The following is a 20,228-nucleotide window of genomic DNA, read 5'->3' as shown; positions in this document are numbered from 1 at the left end:
ATGAGTGTGGTGCCACATCGTGGCACACAACAGGATGGTGGTGCTAGATTCGATGGTGGCAGGTGGTTAAGGTTGGGTGATGGTTGAGGAAGGGTGATGGCAGGTGATGGTGTTAGTGAAGGCGGCGGTGGTGGTTGCTGGAGGTTGAATGGTGGTGTGAAGGTGGATGTTGATGGTGGGTTTGGTGGTGGTGGATGAGTTCTACTTCTAGAAGAAAGAGATAGTTTTATATAAACTTTTTGCAGCTGTAGACGAAAAGACCATTATGCCCATCACATGTCTGACACATGTCATACTTAACTGAGTTTTTCTAACCCAGTTAGCGTAAAGGACATAACGTGTAGAAAAAAATGTTTAAAGTACACCGCCTGTAAAGAAACTAAAAAAAGAACACAAACCGTAATTTGGCTTTTTTTAAAGGACAAAATTTGTAATTCTATCTTATTTTTTTTAGGAAATTGGTTTTATTGCTCCCAACTATTGCTTTTTGGTAATTGCCGGTCCCAACTAACGAATTAGTCACTGATGGTCCCAACTTTCAAAGTATTTGTTCCTAACGCTCCGCAGCTAGCAGAATCCTAACGCCGTTTGTATTAGGTCGCCGGAAAAACGTTTTTGCCCGGAAAAGTCAAATTTTTTGCCAGAAAACACCACCTGAACACCGCCACCACCACCAATTGACTCACCACCAACCAACTACCATCACTTAAGCACCATCGACTGATTCCGACGATTGTTCTAGGGATCCGGCGAGCTCATTAATTGAGGCTTTTACTAGAAAAAAGGTTTCTAAAGGTACGATACAAAGTTACCATGATGTTTGGGACAAAATTGTTGAGTTTTCGGGAAAAATGTGTGTTTTCCGGCCAAAAACGTTTTCCCGGCGACTTGAAACTAACGACTTTAGAATTCTGTTAGTTGTGGACCGTTAGGAACAAATACGTTAAAAGTTGGGACCGTCAGCAGCCAATTCGTTAGTCGGGACCGGCAGTGACCAACAGACGATAATTGGGACCAATAAAAACTAATTTTTTTTTAATATAGATTAACTTTTGGATTATTTTAGTTATGGAATCATTTGCTTTTGGGTTATTTTTAGAGTTGAAGTTGCATTTATTGGAAACTATAATGTAAACTATTCAACCGGTTGAACCTTCCGGTATAACCTGATTCGACCGGTTGTACCATTTTTTAGTTCAATTCGGTACAATAAAATTGTGTTTTTAAATTCTTAAATATTGTGTTTTTAAATACTGGTTTTTAAAACATTGTGTTTTTGTATTATATTTTTTAAATTCTTAAATATTTTTATACGATCAACCAATTATCTTCCACTTTCTTTTATTTTTTTTATCAATCAACCCTTTTTATTTTTTACCAATTTTTTTATCGACCAACCTGTTTTTTTTCCAACTCAATTCCAAATCTTGTGTTTTTATAATGTCAATATGAAACATAATCATCCACTGTCAAATACAAAACATAAGAACCCACTTGTCAACTATTGTTTATCTTCTAGTCTATCAAAAAAAAAAGCTCTTAATCTTACTCACAAATATCATATTGAAATCTCATTTGTTGTGAACATGTTGAAGTAAATGGAAGTTTAAACCGATGTGGATTACGACCAGTAAACAGGTCAAATTTATTTGTAACAGTTGTCTATTAATTTATATAATATTGTTGAGACCGTTACCAACTCAACATTATTTTACATTTTTTTTATTTTTGTTTGCGTTTTATATATATTAGGTAGTGATTTGATGTTATTTGAATTTCTTATTTTTGTTATATTTGAAACCGAGTCTCGTAGCATGTCAAACTTAAACTTTGATTATTCCTTTAATTTTCTCATTTCGTTAATATATTTGTGTTGATTGTGCTTCACATTGACATTGGATGATTCTTATGCTTCATATTGGCATTGGTTGATAGAAAGTAATATATAATATTTGGTTGAAGGGGCTGAAACTTTTAGGTTACGAGAAACTTGTAGCTTCTACTAATAGCGTTTAGAAAATACTCCAAACTTTTAGTATTTAAAATTACTTAAATAACATTTAAAATGTTATTTAAGTAATTTTAAATACTAAAAGCTTGGAGCTTTTTAAAAGGTTATTTACCAAACATCTATATTACATTATAATAGAGACTAGGTTAGAACCCGTGTGATACACGGGTTTGTTAAAAAATTAAAAACTACAACAAAAAATATTAATGAAAATATGTATAATTACAAGTTTACAACAATCTTGTAAGTTTTTCTCATGAATTTTAATATACAACTGAGACGACTTCCGAACTACTTGACCTATAACTTAACTCAAAACATGAATACGGGTAAAACCGTCACCTGCCTAATACCTTCTATCATTCTACTGTAATTGGACTGCTAGGTTCATCCGGGATGGAAGTTGAATTCCCCACAACTTCATGATGATGTCATCGTAGTTGATCAATCCAAGACTAAGAAAAAACATGATGCAAAAAAGAGTGAACACTGGGAATGTGCATGAAACTGAAACAGACCCTTAACCAAAATAAACGAACCCAACCCAAAATTAAAAGGGCTTTGTGGGTTAGAAACAATGATAGCTAAAGATCTTTCATCTTGGTTGGTTGATTCGTTACCAAAATCGGGCTCATTAGTAAACGGGTTGAAATTGCCACTTTTACTCAAAACATGCTATCTTGAAAGAACTCTTAAATATCCTCAAGTATGTTTTCCTACTTACCAAAGTATGGAATATGTTTTAACTTTTATAAACATGCTTTTAACGGTCATTCGGCTTTCATCTTTGAGCCAAATGTGAAAACTTCTAAAAAGGGCATAATTGTCATTTTGGTCTATTCTACTTCCTATTATATGTTAATGATTTTCTTTACTTCAATTCAATATGGTTAACTTGTTTTTAGTACAATGTGAAGACATATTTTTGTTCTTTTATCCATGGGTGCAGAGTATAATTTTTTTGGAAACATGTGAATAGAATTTCTAATATAAACATGTGAAATCAGTAGCAGTTTTATTACCTCATTCACTGCATTATCAATTAACTATGCTATAACACTCCAATCAACTTTTGTCCTACACTTTTGTTAACCGAGTCATTACATGCACAACATCAACCAAAATCAAGGGTGGAGCTATTTGGAGGAGATCAGGGTCAAGTGAACCCATTGCATAATGAAGCCAGATCAACAAACCCAAACACATTGCATAATGGTAAGTGCTAAAACATTATATATTGAATATTAAAAATAGCTTGTAAGTTGTTACAGATGATAGCATAATTGTCATTAACTTATCCCTCATCAATTTCTCTCAACATGCTTTGCTACTTGTACACTGCAAGATTCACCCCTTTCCCTGTTGTACACAAGTTAAACCTTTAAACAATTTTACGTAAGAAACGTGATTATTACATAATGCATTTGTACGTAAAGTTGAAAAGATTTAAAGCAATACATACAACTGTTGAAGTGGTTATGCGTTTCTTGTAGTTCATATGTAAGGGGGTGTTTGGTAGAGGGATTTGATTGGGGAGAAATGGAATTAGAAATATTTCTTTTGTTTGTTTTCCACTTTTCATTTCTATTTCTCTAAAACTAGAGAATTCCATTTCTCTTTAAAACAAAGAGAAATCCATTTCTCAGCAGCCTCCTCATAGCATATCACCACCTCGTCTCCGGCCACCACCCCGTCTCCGGCCGCCACCTCGTCTCCAAGTCTGCAACCGCCACCTCGTCTCCGTCGTTCGCAGTGGTGAACACAGAGATGGTAACCGGTTGTAGGTTGCAGGTGGTACGGGTGAACGGAGATTAGGGTTTCAAGTGGTGGTTCGTGGTAGGTTAGGGTTTTCAGATGGTCGGGTGATTGTGGTCGCAGGTGGGTGACAGTGGTGGTGGAAATCGGCGGTGGTCGCAGGTGGCTTCTGATTATCATCATCATCATCGCCACCACAACCACCACCACAAAATCTCCAAAGAGGCAGTGATGACAGATCTGAACCTCCTTTTTCTATATCTTATGTTCCAAAAATTTGAATCCTTTTAATTTCTTGTGTACTGTGGTTGAAGAAGGGGATTTGGTGGCGGCAGCCGGTGGTGGTGGGCTGTGGTTGAAGAAAGGGCTGTGGTGGTGGTGCTGGTGGTGGTGGGGCTGTGGTGGTGGGGCTGCGGTGGTGAGTGGTGTCAGGTTGGGTGGAGGTGGGGTTGGGTTTGGTAGAGTTCTCTGTTTATTTTCTCGTGTACCAAACAAGATAAATGATTCTCATTCTCCATACCAATTCTCTTTCTCTACAATTCCATTTCCATTTCTATTTTCTCTCCTTTTCCATTCTCTGTACCAAACACCCCCTAAAATCCTAGGGGTGAGCAATAACTGAAACCAAACCGAAAACTGAACTGAAATTAACCAAAAGCCGACAAACCAAAAACCAATGGGCGGTTTCACAGTTTTAAAATGAACCGTGAATACCTCTAATTTCATGTGTAACTAAACAAAACAGTTTGGTTTAGTTATGAACTGAAATTAACCAGACCAAAAACTGACAAACTAACCAAATTAACCAAACCTATTTTAGTGGATGATTTTACAAACACCAAATTTTGGTGTTCAGTTTCTGTGAAGTGGAATGACTGAACTAATATATGCTCACCCATGTAATCCTTCAAAACAATCTCATTTATACGTTAAACCAAAAACAGGTGCTTACAAACTTATGAATGAAGAAATACTTGCAGATTTTTTTTGTCCTAGAAGCATTGTGTACATCTGAATCCACAATTGAACCATCAAGATCAGCACTACAACAAAATTAAAGCTGGTCGAAAATTAATCATATTCACACCTGTTCTATGATTTTGGTATTCAAACGAAGAGTTAATGAAATTAGTTTCATGCCTCGAAGATTTGATGATAAACAATAATGATTTTGGCAGCAGGTACAATTTACCCTCGATCGGTTAGCGAATTTTGCAAGAATCTAAATTAGGCTTTGTTGAGAATGGGTGTTTAATGTTAGCGTAGAAGGAAGTAATTGACAAAACAAATCACATACCTCGTTCGATTGTTGGATAGAATATGATTGATTATGGAAATCTAAATTTGACCTCGTCAAATGCAGCACCAATCATTTGAAAGCCAACATGATATCCCCTGCATACATTGCCAGTGAAACCATACATAAGTATCTAATGTTAAAATGTTTATAAAATTTATATATTATGCTAGAAGAGAAGTTTATAACAATTTACATGCATGATATCCCCTGTGCATACATTACCAGTGGATCCTGTTTCTTTTCACCTATAAATAAAAGAACACACCAGTGGTTACGACTTACAACACTATGGTAAATAAGGTGATCATAGAGGGTAAATTGGTAATTACCAATTTTATGTGCTATAGATGGAGCTGCTGGTGAGATTATATATCATGCAAATCTAATGCTTCCTTGAAGTTTTTCAATCATAAAACCACCATGATTAACAATTTAACATATTAAATTATTAACCAACATTATTACTAATAAAATCAAATAAACACCTGTTGCAAATCATAGTCTCCAATTTTGATCATGCCCTAAAGATAATATAAAATATAAGAACACAAAAATAGGATGAATCAATGATTAAGAAACATATGTACACAATGAACAAAGATAACACATCTAACTGTACAATAATAAAAACAAAACACCTACATATACTTGATCACCAGTTAAGTTTCCAAAATTTTCCTTGTAAGATAAACTTCACAGCCTACTAGTAACAACTCTTACGTGCAACTCTATGAATCGAGAAAAAAAGTGAAAAGCATCAAACAAATGTTACGTTTATTAAGTCAAATAATCAAACTTGGATTTGCCAATTTGAAGCAATTTTTTCTCAGTATAAGTGCAATTCGAAAGTTGCCATGTGCTTCGCAAAATCAAGCACACCCATTTCATGTACACAATAACCATCAAATCAAATTCTAAATAAAATAATAAATCATACATTGAACATGCCTAAAATCACAGGCAATAAAAAATCATAAAGTTTACATCATAAATTTTTAGATCAAAAATTTCACTAAAGTACTGCACTTTGTTTGCAACAAAAAGTAATTATCCTACAATGGTTATTCTTGTAAATACCAGGCTTTGCTATTATGTTAAAAAGAAATATGATTACAACACAACATCTTGAAAGGTCCACTTTACATGAGAATAACAAAAGCAATTATACCACAATGACAATTATTTGAAAATGATCTTCAAATATTTATGCTTATCTTGAAAATATCAAAGCATCTCATTTACCAATTGTGTATGAATTCACAAAAGACTCTTGGATACAAACTCACTATATGTTTAAATCAAAATTTTAGTTTAATTTCAAAAAACCAAATCGATCTATGAAACACGAAACATATCATATACCTAATCCAGAACTGAATGGTGAGGATCGAAATTGTGAAAGAACGTAATACAAAATACGAATGGGTACTGACCTTTATTGCAACAATAGTGTGAAGACAATTCAAAAACGCTGGTCAGTCAACACATATGATTGATGAATATGAGTATTGCGAAATCATGCAATCAAAAATACGAATATGAAATTAGGTTGTTGCTTCAAATAAGATGCGTGCCATGTATAGATTCAAAATAGGTAGTTATAGTAGATGGGTGAATTTTGAGATACACTAGAAAACTAAAACTGAAAGGGCTTAGAATGCCAAATGGAGCATTTTGGTGAAATGGTTGTTTTAAATCAACTTATTTATTAGATAGATAGTCACCATTTTTCCTTGTATCTCATGAGAGGCCTTAATATTTATTATATCCCTTCAATTCTTCAGTTATCGATGTTAATTGCTCCTTCAATTGTCTCCTTTATCTTTCATTTAATTGCCTGATCAGTTTCAATTGAACTCCCTACAAAGCATCGTTCCAATCATCTGTCACAATTCAAGCGCCCTCTCGCTGGCGAACCACCCACCGGATAGTCAAAACTACTTAACTGCCTAATTCCTTGACTCCTCCAATCGGCCCAGGTTTATTGGAGGTCCTAATAACAGTATTATGTCCGATTTTAGTAATTAATTACCTTTTCTGTATTCTATCCTTGATTCCAGATTCATTTAAGGAGGCCAATGTCATTGAAATCATGCTTCCAAATATTAAAATGCCACTTCCTGATACTGTGGTAAGACCATGTAGTCATAAAGCTCCACTACCAGGGGTTATACGAGAGTTATGGTTTTGTACAAAAACAGGCTGTAGTCATAACTCTCCACTACCCGGGGTTATGCGCCATATGGCGCCCAGTCATTATTAATTTTATTTGTTTTTTTAAATAATAATTCATTTAAATAATTAAATATATAATTAAAACACTACATTAAAATTAAAAAATACATTAAACGGATGTAGTAATCTAATATTATTATTATTTTTACGATGAATATTTGATATAGTTATGATATTAGTAACATAAACATAAGCATAAACCAAGTTTTTTTTACCAAAGGGGTTTGGGTAAAAAGTGTTTACCAATATGGAGATTTTGAAACTTATTTACCTATAAATGGTGTGGGGTTAAAATTGCAATAAAAAATATATTATGGGTTTAAAATTACAATAACAAAATGGTGTGGGTTATAAATTAAAATAAAAATATATAATACACCACTCCTCATCTCGTCTTCTTCAATTCGCCGGCCACTAACTCCGACGACCGGCATTTAACCGGCGATCCCGTTACCACCCACCACCACCACCATTTTTCTCCTTCTTCTCCGATCTGTAACTCACCCACCACCACCATAACAATAACATAAACCGGCTCCAAGACCCACCCAACGGCTATTTTTTTTATTTGTGTGCCAACCCCCGCGTTTTGTATACAACGCAGCCAAAAATCAATTTCATATAACGCAGGGGGGCGGTGTACCCTCCGCGTTTTCGTCCTCAACGTTGGTGGCAACGTTGCCACTACGGGTGGTCTAAGTTTGGGTATTATTATCATTATTATTATTATTATTATTATCTCTGAATTTGGATTTCAGATTGATCCAAGAATTTTGAAAGTTTTGTTAGCTAACTTTACTTAATTAGTTCATTGTTGATTTTGCCCGAATTTTTAATAAGTTTTTTTTATGGTTGGACAGGTGAACCAATTACCTTGTCTGAGTTTATAGCTTGTAATCTTGATGCTGACGAGGTTGCCAAGAAGTTCATTTAATGTGTTTCTCAATTACTTAGGTAAGTGGTCCTGATTTAATGGAATGATATTGGTTTTAAACAAACAATTAACTTGTTTATAACTATGATTTTAGGTTACTGATGCTATTGACATGTTGGTTTGTATGTCACATAGAGGTGCTTGTGGATAAATTTGCATCTGATTTGATTGTTGCATCAAACTACATTACAATCGTTTTATGTCAATCTACCGAATTTGAGACCTAGGTACCAAAACCAAACCCTTTTTCCCTTTCTAAATCATGCATGTATTGCAATATTATTACTTTTTAAGTCATTCAAATTCAGTTTATGTGATTATATGATTTGAAATTGTTGTCTAATATTAGCATATATATACATAGGTTTAGTTAAAACATTCAAGCCATCATGTGTGAAACTTGCTTAATCGAATAGCTCCCATATCTAACAAGTAACCTTGAGCCGTTTTCGAAACTTTCTTTTTAACCTGATGTGAACGGGATGAAATTTTAAACCATATGACCTCGTGTTGATCATGTCGGTTTGAACTTTGCAACCTGAAGCTACCAATGTTTTTATTTGTGGTTTAATTTAAACTAGCCAATATACAATATGTTTGTTTTTTGCCTACACAATTTTTTTTATAATTTACTTAATCTTCAAAGTAAAAATTACCTCAGTTAATTCAATAGCTAAAGTAGGTTTTCCCGGTGTTTACGAATTCGATTGGGTCTTTTCAGTTTTTGGTACATGAAAATACGAAGCTTTGCCTGTCTTTTTATATTTAATTAGTACACGTTAACTATTATCATAAAAACTATATTCTTATAAATATTGAAAGAATAATTTTTGCCTAATAGGTCTTATGCATTGAAGATATTCAAAATACATTATTGGAAACTTTTGACCCATTTACTTTTTGACCCATTTACTTTTTGACCCATTTAATATAAACCATAAGTAAATAGGCCACTTATTTGTATTATCAACTAAAATTTTAATGTGGGATTTAACACAAGAATTTTTTGCAGTTAGGAGTTGCTTCGGCATCTACTTATGAACCTCCGCCTTTTGTTGTTGATATATGTGATCAGATTATTGTGATTCTTAGTCATTTTAGGTAATAATAAACATTAAATGTTGATATATTGTTACACTCAAACTTATGTGGTGGTGTGTTTTTCTGTGACATTCGTCAATTTCGGGTCATTTTTGTTATATAAACCCGACCCATTTGTAACCCGAACATTTCAAATATATAAAATATTGGATCTTGTCATTTAAAATATATAAAATATATAAAATATTGTTTTTTTATATTATGCATTGTTTGACCATTTAAACATACCCATTTTTATGCAAACCATAAAAGAATATTTATACCCAACCCTTCACTCCTTCCCTATATATACACACCCATCTTCTTCATTTTACTCTTGCTACATCTCCAAAAAAACTCTCTCAAACTCCATAGATTCAAGGTTGTTATTTCTTATGTATTTTTGAAGTTTTGACTTCTCAAGTCAAACTAACTATAGTCTTTCATTCTAACTTGTTTATCTAACATTACTAACTCTTGAATATGGTGGTACAACATATATATAATACACACCCCTTGTTTCCTTTATTTGTTACTTCACCGACTTTGGTTGGTTAAGTTTCGAATGTCATAAGGCAAGGCTTCATGGAGGACTTCGTGTTCTTGATATATATTTGCACACACATAACTTATTATACATATCACTTATGACTAACTTCTAATCCTTTAGTTTGTTCATCTTATTTACAAGTTCCATGGTGTGGGTTTGTATAAGACTAACCTCGGTTTAACCGAAATTAGTCCAAACCGGAAACCGAACTTTTGTTTACTAGTTTTGTTAAAATAGTTGTTTAAACATGTTTATTGCTAGATTTTAGTTTCAAAAATCATTTTTACAAGTTCTTTGATATTAAGCATATGGAATCCATCTATGAACTCGTTGGGAGATGGAAACCGAACTAAACCGAAACTTTTGCTTAAAAGACTTGCAGTTAACTTTTTTTGTTGTAAAATTTAAGTTTTCTTCATTTATAAACCAATATACAAGTTCTATGATATTTGGGCATGTAGAAACCATCTATGAACTATTTGTAAGATGGAGACCGAACTATACCGACTTTTACTCGCTTAAGACACACAAGTGTGTTTTTAGTTATCAAGACTTGTATATTTCTTTAAAAAATAGTTTACAAACTGATTTTAATTATTTTTCGTAAGTACTTGGAATAGTTGGATCCAACTTGATCTCATAACATAGTTTGGACCGACAAAACCGAACACTCGCTTAACGTGCGTTGTTAGTTCTAAACAATAGATCTACGTACTTGGTTAAGTGTTAGTATGTTTTAATGAGTTATCTCATAACAATTAATATTTTGGAAAGTTGACTTTGGGTTCGACCATTTGTCAAGACCCGAACCGACAACCCGAACACTCGTTAAAAACCCGTTTTAGTATCTTTAGCCTAATGGAACTTGCATTTTAGCATTTTCCCCACCTTATTACTTAACATTGGTTAAGTAAATATTAAGGTTAGATACTTTAACCCGGTTTTGAGCAAAGTTACATTTTTTAAAAGGGTTATTATTATAAATTCTTAAATAGTTACATTTTAAACCTTGAACTTTAATTGATTAGTTTTTGCAACAATTATTTTATTTAAAGACCTTCAAGACAACCTTTCTAAATCCAAGACTTTCTTTTATTTAGGCTTCATACGTTAAACTCGTCGTTCCGGCAAATCTCCAAATAATCAATCTTTCAAGTTTATTACTTGAACGTGAGTAACTTCATACCCCGTTTTCTATCTTTTATTTTGGGGGTGACATTTCAACTTATCTAAACTAAATGTTTTATACTTGGGTCTTAAACCACAAACGTTGTTGTATACCTTACTTGAATAATTGCTCGATTTGGTGTTCTATGCTTATTTGACTATGTGTTTATCGCTTTTGGATGGTGGAACTATAAATCCTAGACCATTTGGCAACCCCTCATGGCAAGGTGTCGTTAACGTAATGCAATTAACGATAACTATAAAATCCTAAACTATTTGGCAACCCCTTATAGTTGGGTGTCGCTAACTTGTTAGCGATAACTATTTATCCAAGTTTATAGCTATTATTTATGGTTTTGTATACTAGTTTTGTGGCTTTTCATACTATATATCTATTGTTCAAACTTATGAATTGCTCACCAACCTTTGTGTTGATAAACTTTATTTTATGAAATGTTACAGGTTTGCATCTAGGTTGATTATGGAGTTCGGTGAAGAAAACATCACAAATACCGTTAGGATATTAGCAAAAATGAACAATATTTGATTTGCTATATTTTGTTATATTTTGTTGTATTTGAGTTATGAATATTTGGTTATGTGACATTTTCGATGTTGTGAAATGAAATGAGTTTGTTAAATATTGTCGCTTTAAATAGTGTCATGCGCTTATGAGCAATCGTTGCACCCCGGCATGTTCCGCCGCCTTTGGTCGGGGTGTGACATCTTCCGACTTGGTTAAGTGATTTGTATAGTTGCAATGGTGGTTGCCTACATCCTTACAATATTTTCAGTATTATTTCTAATTTAAGTTTCATTATTGTGGGTGGTATTATTTACTTATAAAATTTTGAACCGCTCAATTCTGAGTATTGATGCATAAAACCTAATAAATCATTTGTATTCTTGAAAAGTTAGATGATTACTGAAATACTAAAGATTTTGTAATCATATGTCAAAAGTGATATTTTTGGATTTATTTGTTCGATCCAGTTTGACCGATTATTATTATAATTGATACTGATATTGTTATTGTTATTATTTTGCAGATAAAATATAGTTAAAGAGTAACTGGTTTGATACATATTTCTTCTATATGCAGAGCAACTACTTGGAATGAATGGAGTAACAATAAAGGTAGTTCTTTTATTAATGTTGTGAAAGTAATAATATAAATTTCACTCATTACATACACATTATTTTAAATAAATTTACTAAATGGCTGCAAAATTACCTCTTTTGACCTGTCTATTTTTTCCACTTCCTGTGCATTTTTAAAACGATGATTGCGAGTTGAAGAGTATGATATTTGATTTACATTTTTCTAACCATCGATACTTAAGTAAGGTCTATATTCCAACTTCTTACCTTTGTGATACTTTCTCTAACGGGCCGGACCTAATCCCAAATACTGAACCCACTTCCGACACGCGTCTTCACTATATAATTTTGATCACAATATTTCTATGCTTTAATTACGGAGTATGTTGTAATCTAAAAGTCCCCGAATCTGGAAAAACTTCAATAAGCAGTTTTAAGAGGAATGGGTAAATATAGGTAATTAACCTAATAAGCATTAAGTTAATTACCTATTTTTTATAGGGTGTTTTGAACCATTTTCTCTCATTATTTAACTCAAATTGGTTTGGCATGTGTGAAGTCCATGTTTCGAATTCCACTAACCAATTGTTTATGTGTTGGTTTTGTTGCATGTTGGATTCTCTCTAAACCGAGCGGCTATTGGAAGTTCATGTACGCTTTCTTCGCTATTGTTTGTTTAATCGATTAGTCAATTTGTTGTTTATTTTAACATTTAGCCATTTAGGTTTGTGTAGTTAAGCACAATGTACTTGAAATTTTGGTTTTCTATGCTTTTATTTGATTTCATAAATTGACTATTCCATGGAGGGAGGTAAATTTATAAATTTGTAAGTCCACAAAATCTCAGTTGATCCATCTGCCATGTGGGGTTATTAAGAATTTGGCATACGATGTCCTTTTACCATAAAATAACTGACTACCGATGATGACTCTTTAACCCTTAGCTATTTCCCTTCAAGGGTTTTCTTGTTTTACTTTTTTTTTAACTGAAAGTTGTGTGTTCAGTTTTCATATTCCACAACGGGGTCGGTTCAGTTTTCGGTTTTTCCATTTGGGATTGTAATTTTTTGCTTGAAAAAAGAGGCCAAAATAGTTACTTTTGGCCTAATTTTCTTGTTATTTGATAATTAGTTGATTATTACACGTTTGGACGACACAATTTATTATTTTTTTAAAAAATACTTAGACTTAAAGAAAATGAAAACCATAATCCATGAACTCAATAACAAAAGCCATTATTTTAGGTTTTACCGGTCCAGTTTAGTTTAAAAGTTGGTTCACTTTGGTTTATACGATTTTCAATGTGTGCATAACCGACGCCGAACCAAATTTTTGTATGTTAACAAAACTTAAAACCAAGCCGTCGGTTTTAGTTTGGGTTTGTTATTTCGATGCGCTTATGTATGTTATTTCAGTTTTTAGATTGGTTATTTCGGTTTTATACACACCCCTAATGTTATTATATCCTGGGATGTATGGGATGGTTTGTATGTTGGTATGTATAGTATCATTTGATGTATGTTAGTATGGATAGGCTGATGTACATATGCAAAGTTAAAAACATTAAGAATTTTACACAAACTTGCATAGTAATAGGTTTTGCATTAAAGATGTGTTGTACACTTGCAGCTCTACACTACTTAAAGCTGGTGTATTTTCTCTTGCTAATTTCAAATTATTTAGAGAGCATGTTAGTGTCTTATTTTCATTTAGTATAGAGCATATGATTCAATTATTCCAGAGGTTAGCGTTAGAATTATATGGATGATAAGATTATTAGGTCTCTAATTCTTACTTTTTATCCATTGTTCAGTAACTCATATTAAAATACATCCTACTTTGGGTAGAGTAGTTCAGTTGACGTCTCATTCAAATTCTTAGTTCACCTGTTGTGGATGTTGATGCACTAGAGGGTGCAAGTTGGAATATCCACATATATTGAGAGGGTATATTTTACACCCAATGCGATACAAATTTGACATCATACATACTCATTTCCTTAAATCAAATTTCAGTGAATGAGATGTACGACCCCTTACCGACCGAATAATCGTTAAATTCCTGCTGTAACACGCGGGCACACCTACTAGTATAAATATATTTAATTAACTATAGCTTCCAGCTACAACTACCAGTTAGTTTTGCCAAATATACATTAAGTTTCGAAATGCAATACACATGGTATGGACCAATAAATGCTCTTATGAATAATAGGAGACCATAAATGCAGCATCATCAACCGCCATCCATGCTTTCTATAGGATTCATCATCTTTGAGATCTCTTGTCTAACTAAAAAATTCAAATGTTATGCTTTTCAACCAAAATATTGAGTTTTCTAGTGTCAACTTGTGGCATGTTATGTTTATGTTTAAGCCTATTTAAAAATTAATTTGTTTAAACTAAAAAAAGAAAAAACTTCTAAGGTTTATAACCTTTTTTTTTTTTTGACTTTGGCCTAAAATATTTTTTTAACCAACAGGCCCTTCCGACACCTCTTTACCCCGATGACCCGCACCACAATCCGGCAAAATTACCCCACCGTCGCCTCCGCAAACTCACCTAAACCTAAATTTGTTTGAAGCTTTGAATCGTTACATGAAACATAACATTAAACACGGAGCTTGTGGTCTCGTTCAACCCTTATTAGCCTTTAATCAAACAATTCAACTTAAATGGCCAATTTACTAGTTGAACTGCAAAGTACTAGATTTTATTTTTTCAAAACAACAAAATTACAAAAAATTGAAGATGAGAACCAACCGAGTAATTTAAGAAATTTTCTCCATAACAAATTAAACAGTTACACTAAACATGGAACCACAATACAAATCCATTAATCAACCAGATATCTGAATGGACTTGACATCCGGTTTCTTGAGTTGAAGTTTGGGCACAGTAACGTTCTCCATAGCCGCCTTGACCTGATCCACCTTGGCATTCTCAGGCAGCCTAAACCTCCTCACGAACTTCCCACTGCTTCTCTCCTTGTTCCTCTCTCCGCTTACCCGGTCGTCACTTTGTGTAATGGGCTTACGGATTAAACACATTGGCAGTTGGCTTGCTTTCTGTTTAGCCCAACTTTTTAAATTTTAATTATCGAATTTGTTGTTATTGCTATTGGTTTTTCTGGCCAATTTTTTGCTACTTGTGGTATTCAATGGAAATTGTGAGAATGTGTAAAACTGTGAAGAGAATAATTTTACTATATGGAATGTGGAAGAAGAGGAAATTAATAAATATTTAGTTGTAGCATTTAGTAATTATTTTCATTTTAACCGTGGTAAGGATTTAGAATTTGTGTTACACCTTTAATGATGTTTTGATATTACGTAAGGGTGACACATCAGCCTAGCCAGGACGTGGTTTCACTGGTTTGGATTAAGCTTCAATATCTCCATCGCCATAAGTTGTTATTAGGTAATTATATGTAACCAGATAAATCATTATAACGGATCAGACATTAGGATAAAGTAAAAACATGCACATGGTTGCTAGTATTAAGCACATACGAGAGATTAAATACGAGTAACATTACCCTAGTTTCAGGAATTAACTCAAGTGTCAAAAATGCAATTCGAATTTAAAATTGTTAAAACAGGCAAGTTTTGATTGTTTGGTTATGAATAGATTGCCACTTGTAACTAAGGGGTTATAACTTTTGACTAAGTTTTGAAGTTGTTTAGAATGCAAATTTAACATTACTTTGTTACGGTAACAAAAGTATAGAAGTACAAAAATTTCTATAATAGCTAATCATCACTTTCCACCTTTACTCATCTCAAATTACAAAGAATAATAATATGTAAAACCATAAACATGAAAAACCAATCTTCTAACTCACATTTGTTCATTATTCCCAATCCTCTTCAGCAAATTCATTCTCAGTGGTGGTCTAACAACTATAACCACACTTCCAAGACTCTCTATTTTACCTTTCTCCTTCAATGTCACACCTCTCTCAACCTTCAACTCATCTTCACTCAATACTAAATAAAATCCATCATCAGCAACCACCTCTTTCTGCGCTCTATCCACCACAACCAAGATAGATTCTTCCTTATACCACCGCTTCACCCGCCACGGCAACGCTCTCGCATCTGAAAACGCCACCACCACCCCGCCCCGTTTCACCTTCACCACGGGCAACACCACCCATCTCGCCCAATCTTTCTCCGCCTCCATCATACCAAAATCCCCTTTAGCCGAATACTCCCAAGGCGCCTCCGCCACCTCTTTACCCCGATCGCCCGCCCCACAAACCGGCAAAACCGCCACCACCGTTGCCTCCGCAATCTCGCCTAAATTTAATCTAACTACCGGAACTTTAACCCCGTCCACAACGCCCCCGTCTCTCCCTTGCCCTTCCGCGTCACCTTCATTTCCGTCTAACTCTTTCGTAATCCACGCTTTCGCATTGTCGGATTCAGCCACCGATAAAGCCTTTTCCAATGCCGCTACTCTCAACTCCGAATCACGATTTTCCAACGCTTGTCTGTAGTACGTAAACGCGAGGCAGTCAGTTGGGAGTGTGTAGTCGAAGCTATCCCACCCACGATCGCCACGTCGGCGTGGGAAGTCCTTAATCGATCTAGCAAGCTCATTAGCCTCACCCGGTTCGAACCTATTTTCGGCCATGTACTTTGCAGCCGCGGCACGCTGGCTAGCACTCAGTAACCTAATCTCGTACAGTAATTCGGCACCACCATTTTCATAAAACGCTAGTGTTTCGTCGTCCACACCTATTATACACAAATGTAATTAGTACAATGATGATAGAGATAGTCTAAATGTAAATATGTGAAATGTGAAACTATTACAATTAATACAAACATCATTTACACCAGCATTTACACTAAGAGTGGGCAATAACCGAACAAAAACCGATGAAACATAACCGAAATTAACCGGAAACCGAAAATCGGCTATCAATTCTTTTGCCCTAGGTTAACTGGAATTAATCGAATCGTTTTCATATCTTTATTTCATGTATTTCATGTTTTAATACATATATTGTAATTGAATCATTTTATTTTTTATTAATATATATTTAGTTAATCCATGAAAAAATACATATATTTCATGATTTACACATTCATCTCATATACCTTCACATTATGTATTTATACATTCATTTCATATTTTATACTTTTATTTCATTTCATGTATTACAAAAAAAATTATCCCAAGTTTGGTTTTGGCTAATAACCAAAACTAACAAACTAGCCAAATAAACCAAACCGATTCACTGAAACCTGAGTGGTAAATAAAATAGATTATTAAATATTAAACAACTAGGATATTGGCCTGTGTTACACAAAGATGGAAAATATTTCAAACGTCATATATATATATCATAAGAATTTTTTATCGTGTTCTCTGCAAAACCACAAGATGCAGGAAAAATATGTATAAATTGTATAATGAGAAACTGTATAATTATACAAATAATTGAATTGTTAAAATAATAGCTATACTAAAAAATGGAACACAAAATCAGTTATAAATAGGAAAATTGGTTTTATTGGTCCCAACTATTTTATTTTTGCCGGCGGTGGTCCCAACTATCATTTTGGCTGGCAACGGTCCCAACTTTCACATACGTTGAATCCACCAGTCCACGACTAACGGAGTACTAACTCCATTAGTTAAAAGCTGATGTGTCCGTCCTAGTTGTCAAAAACAGCTGACACGGGCATCCTACGTGGACCGGCTGTGTATTATAACCAACATTTTATATTAAACATTATACAAACATAAATTCCCAAATTATACACCCCCTAAATCCCCAAATCCTCTCTAACTCAAGAACCCTAATTCCCCCCAAATTTGATGGCATTTTCTTCCCAATTGTTAATGTTCCGCTTGATATCGTCTACTCGGCCACATCTCCCTGCACGCCATACTCGAATGTCATGTCCAAAAAGGTCAAAGCCAAGAAGGATGTCGTCCTTTCACTTGATCTACCAAAGCCACCGCTTGTTTATTGCTACACGGCTACACCCGGAATCGCGGTCGAAAGAGGTTTAACTGTACTTCCGATTACGATACGTTCGTGTCCAATTTGAAGGCGATGGATGTTGTTCAAGTGAAAGTTGAAGAGGATGAATTTGATGATGGTGAGGTTAGGGTTAGTAATAAGATGAGGAAGGTGAGTCAGGAGGTTGTTAAGTTAGGTCTTGGTTTTGGTTCTCTCGATGGTTCAAGATTGAGAGCTGGTTGATGTATTCGAACGTTGGGGATTTGTGGAGTATGTATAATACACAGCCGGTCCACGTAGGATGCCCATGTCAGCTGTTTTTGACAACCAGGACGAACACATTAGCTTTTAACTAACGGAGTTAGTACTCCGTTAGTCGCGGACTGGTGGATTCAACGTATGTGAAAGTTGGGACCATTGCTAGCCAAAATGATAGTTGGGACCACCGCCGGCAAAAATAAAATAGTTAGGACCAATAAAAACCAATTTTCCATATAAATAATTAATTGTGGTTAAAATCGGTTTTTAAACCATTTGAAAGGAAATAGTTGGTTATTATTATAGAAAACATTAATTAGTGAATTATGTAGCAATTCTATAGATGGAAACCGGATGACTTGAAAGCCCATGTAAACATGCTAGTTGAACGTCATGTGGATATGTTGTATTGCTTTAATAGTATAGTAATAATAATAAGATGAATTCGGTTTCAGTTTTCTCTAATAACCGAACCGAAGAGTCCGCCACCTAATCTCCACACATTTACATTTAAGAGTTTAACTACAACTAACAAACCAACAGCCATTTAACCGAAACCCGATAAGTTTATAAAACAGATTAACTAATTCCTTGGGTTACAGTTATAGCTAATAACCGAATCGAACCAAACCAAACCACCCCAAGCACACCAGCAATTTCCCCACATTGAAGAGAGTTAAAACACCACCTGATTGAACTAACGACTCCCTGACTTGAGCTCCGACCACAAGCCTATTCTGCTCAGCACCCGATATACCAGTGATCTCATCAAGAGCAGACGGGTCGAGTCCTTCTTGAATTAGTGGAGGTATAAGTGGCGCGTACTCGTACCACAACCCGAGCCGATTGGAAAGAACATCGAGGCGTTCGGCGGTGTCAAGGTTGCGGTATTGAGGTGGTATTGGAGATTGAGAAGGTGGTGGGCGGAAAGGTTGGTAGAGTTTTTGGGGGGGTTTTGGTTCTTTGGGGATGATGGCGGCTGAGATGGGTTTACGGTGGACTTTGATGGTGGTGGTGGGTGAGGTTAAGGGGTGATGGTGATAGGAAAGTGGATGTGGGTGTTGAGGAGTTGAGGGTTAAAGAGAGCATGGTGATGATAGATGAAGTGAAGTGGATGTTATCCTGTTTATGGGTAGAGAAAGATGTGAGAAAGAATATACCTTTCCTAATTTATAAATATCTTTACAATCCATTTGTACAACTACAAGTTGCAGGATTATGGACTTAAGACTCTAGATTTGAAATGACACTATTACCCTTAGTCAAATTCTTTTTAATTTTTGTTTTGGGGTGATTCTAATGTTGTAAAAGCCCATTGGGCTGCATCAGTAAACTAAGCCCAACCTAACATTTGGGTTAGAAACCCCAATGTCTAACTTGTATGGGAGGAGAAATGAATATTTGAGTTAGAAACCGTAATGTCTCGTTCATGGTTCGATATTCTGGTGTCCTAGGCGTAGAGGAACCATACCAACCCATCCCGAACTTGGTGGTTAAACTCTACTGCGGTGACGATACTGTAGGGGAGGGCTAGACCGGGTCATTTCTCAAGAACAATAGCTAAAGGCCCTGAAACTACCACTTGGATCTGGAACCTACATGCTGATGCTCACGATTTCGATAGCCATACCAGTGATTTGGAGGAGATCTCTCGAAAAGTCTTTAGTGCGCATTTCGGTCAACTCTCCATTATCTTCCTTTGGCTGAGCGGCATGTATTTCCACGGTAGTTCAAATTCAATACCAACCGAGTTTTACTACAATGGGCCTTTAAGCAGTGGGTTTTCCCTGGAACAGGAAACGATGGGCTTTGATTACCCAACGTTGTTTGTGATCACGAGCGTATAGGGTCACCGGTC

General features: G+C 34.8%; 1 long non-coding RNA gene and 1 pseudogene across 3 annotated transcripts; one reads left to right on the top strand and one right to left on the bottom strand.

Annotated features, from left to right (window-relative positions):
• The first annotated feature begins 7,072 nt into the window (after positions 1-7,072).
• Positions 7,073-12,597, top strand: LOC143629204 (uncharacterized). Of its 2 annotated transcripts, XR_013152908.1 has the most exons (4): positions 7,073-7,197; positions 8,162-8,255; positions 8,330-8,462; positions 12,082-12,597. It is a non-coding gene; the product is annotated as an uncharacterized LOC143629204 (long non-coding RNA). The 2 variants fall into 2 exon arrangements; XR_013152907.1 differs by having other exon boundaries at positions 8,162-8,462.
• Positions 12,598-15,896: 3,299 nt separating this feature from the next.
• Positions 15,897-19,459, bottom strand: LOC143629271 (rubisco accumulation factor 1.1, chloroplastic-like; annotated as a pseudogene). Its single transcript, XR_013152922.1, has 2 exons — positions 19,059-19,459; positions 15,897-16,874 (listed from the first exon to the last, which is right to left on the bottom strand). The product of XR_013152922.1 is annotated as a rubisco accumulation factor 1.1, chloroplastic-like (transcript).
• Positions 19,460-20,228: the final 769 nt, after the last annotated feature.

This window comes from Bidens hawaiensis, unplaced genomic scaffold (genome assembly GCF_021521415.1).
Source record: "Bidens hawaiensis isolate Kalapana, Puna unplaced genomic scaffold, B.hawaiensis_p1.1 tig00005179_1, whole genome shotgun sequence".
Taxonomy (NCBI): Eukaryota; Viridiplantae; Streptophyta; class Magnoliopsida; order Asterales; family Asteraceae; genus Bidens; species Bidens hawaiensis.
The sequence above is the reverse complement of the archived record's forward strand: the minus strand, read 5'-3'. Positions and strand labels throughout refer to the sequence as shown.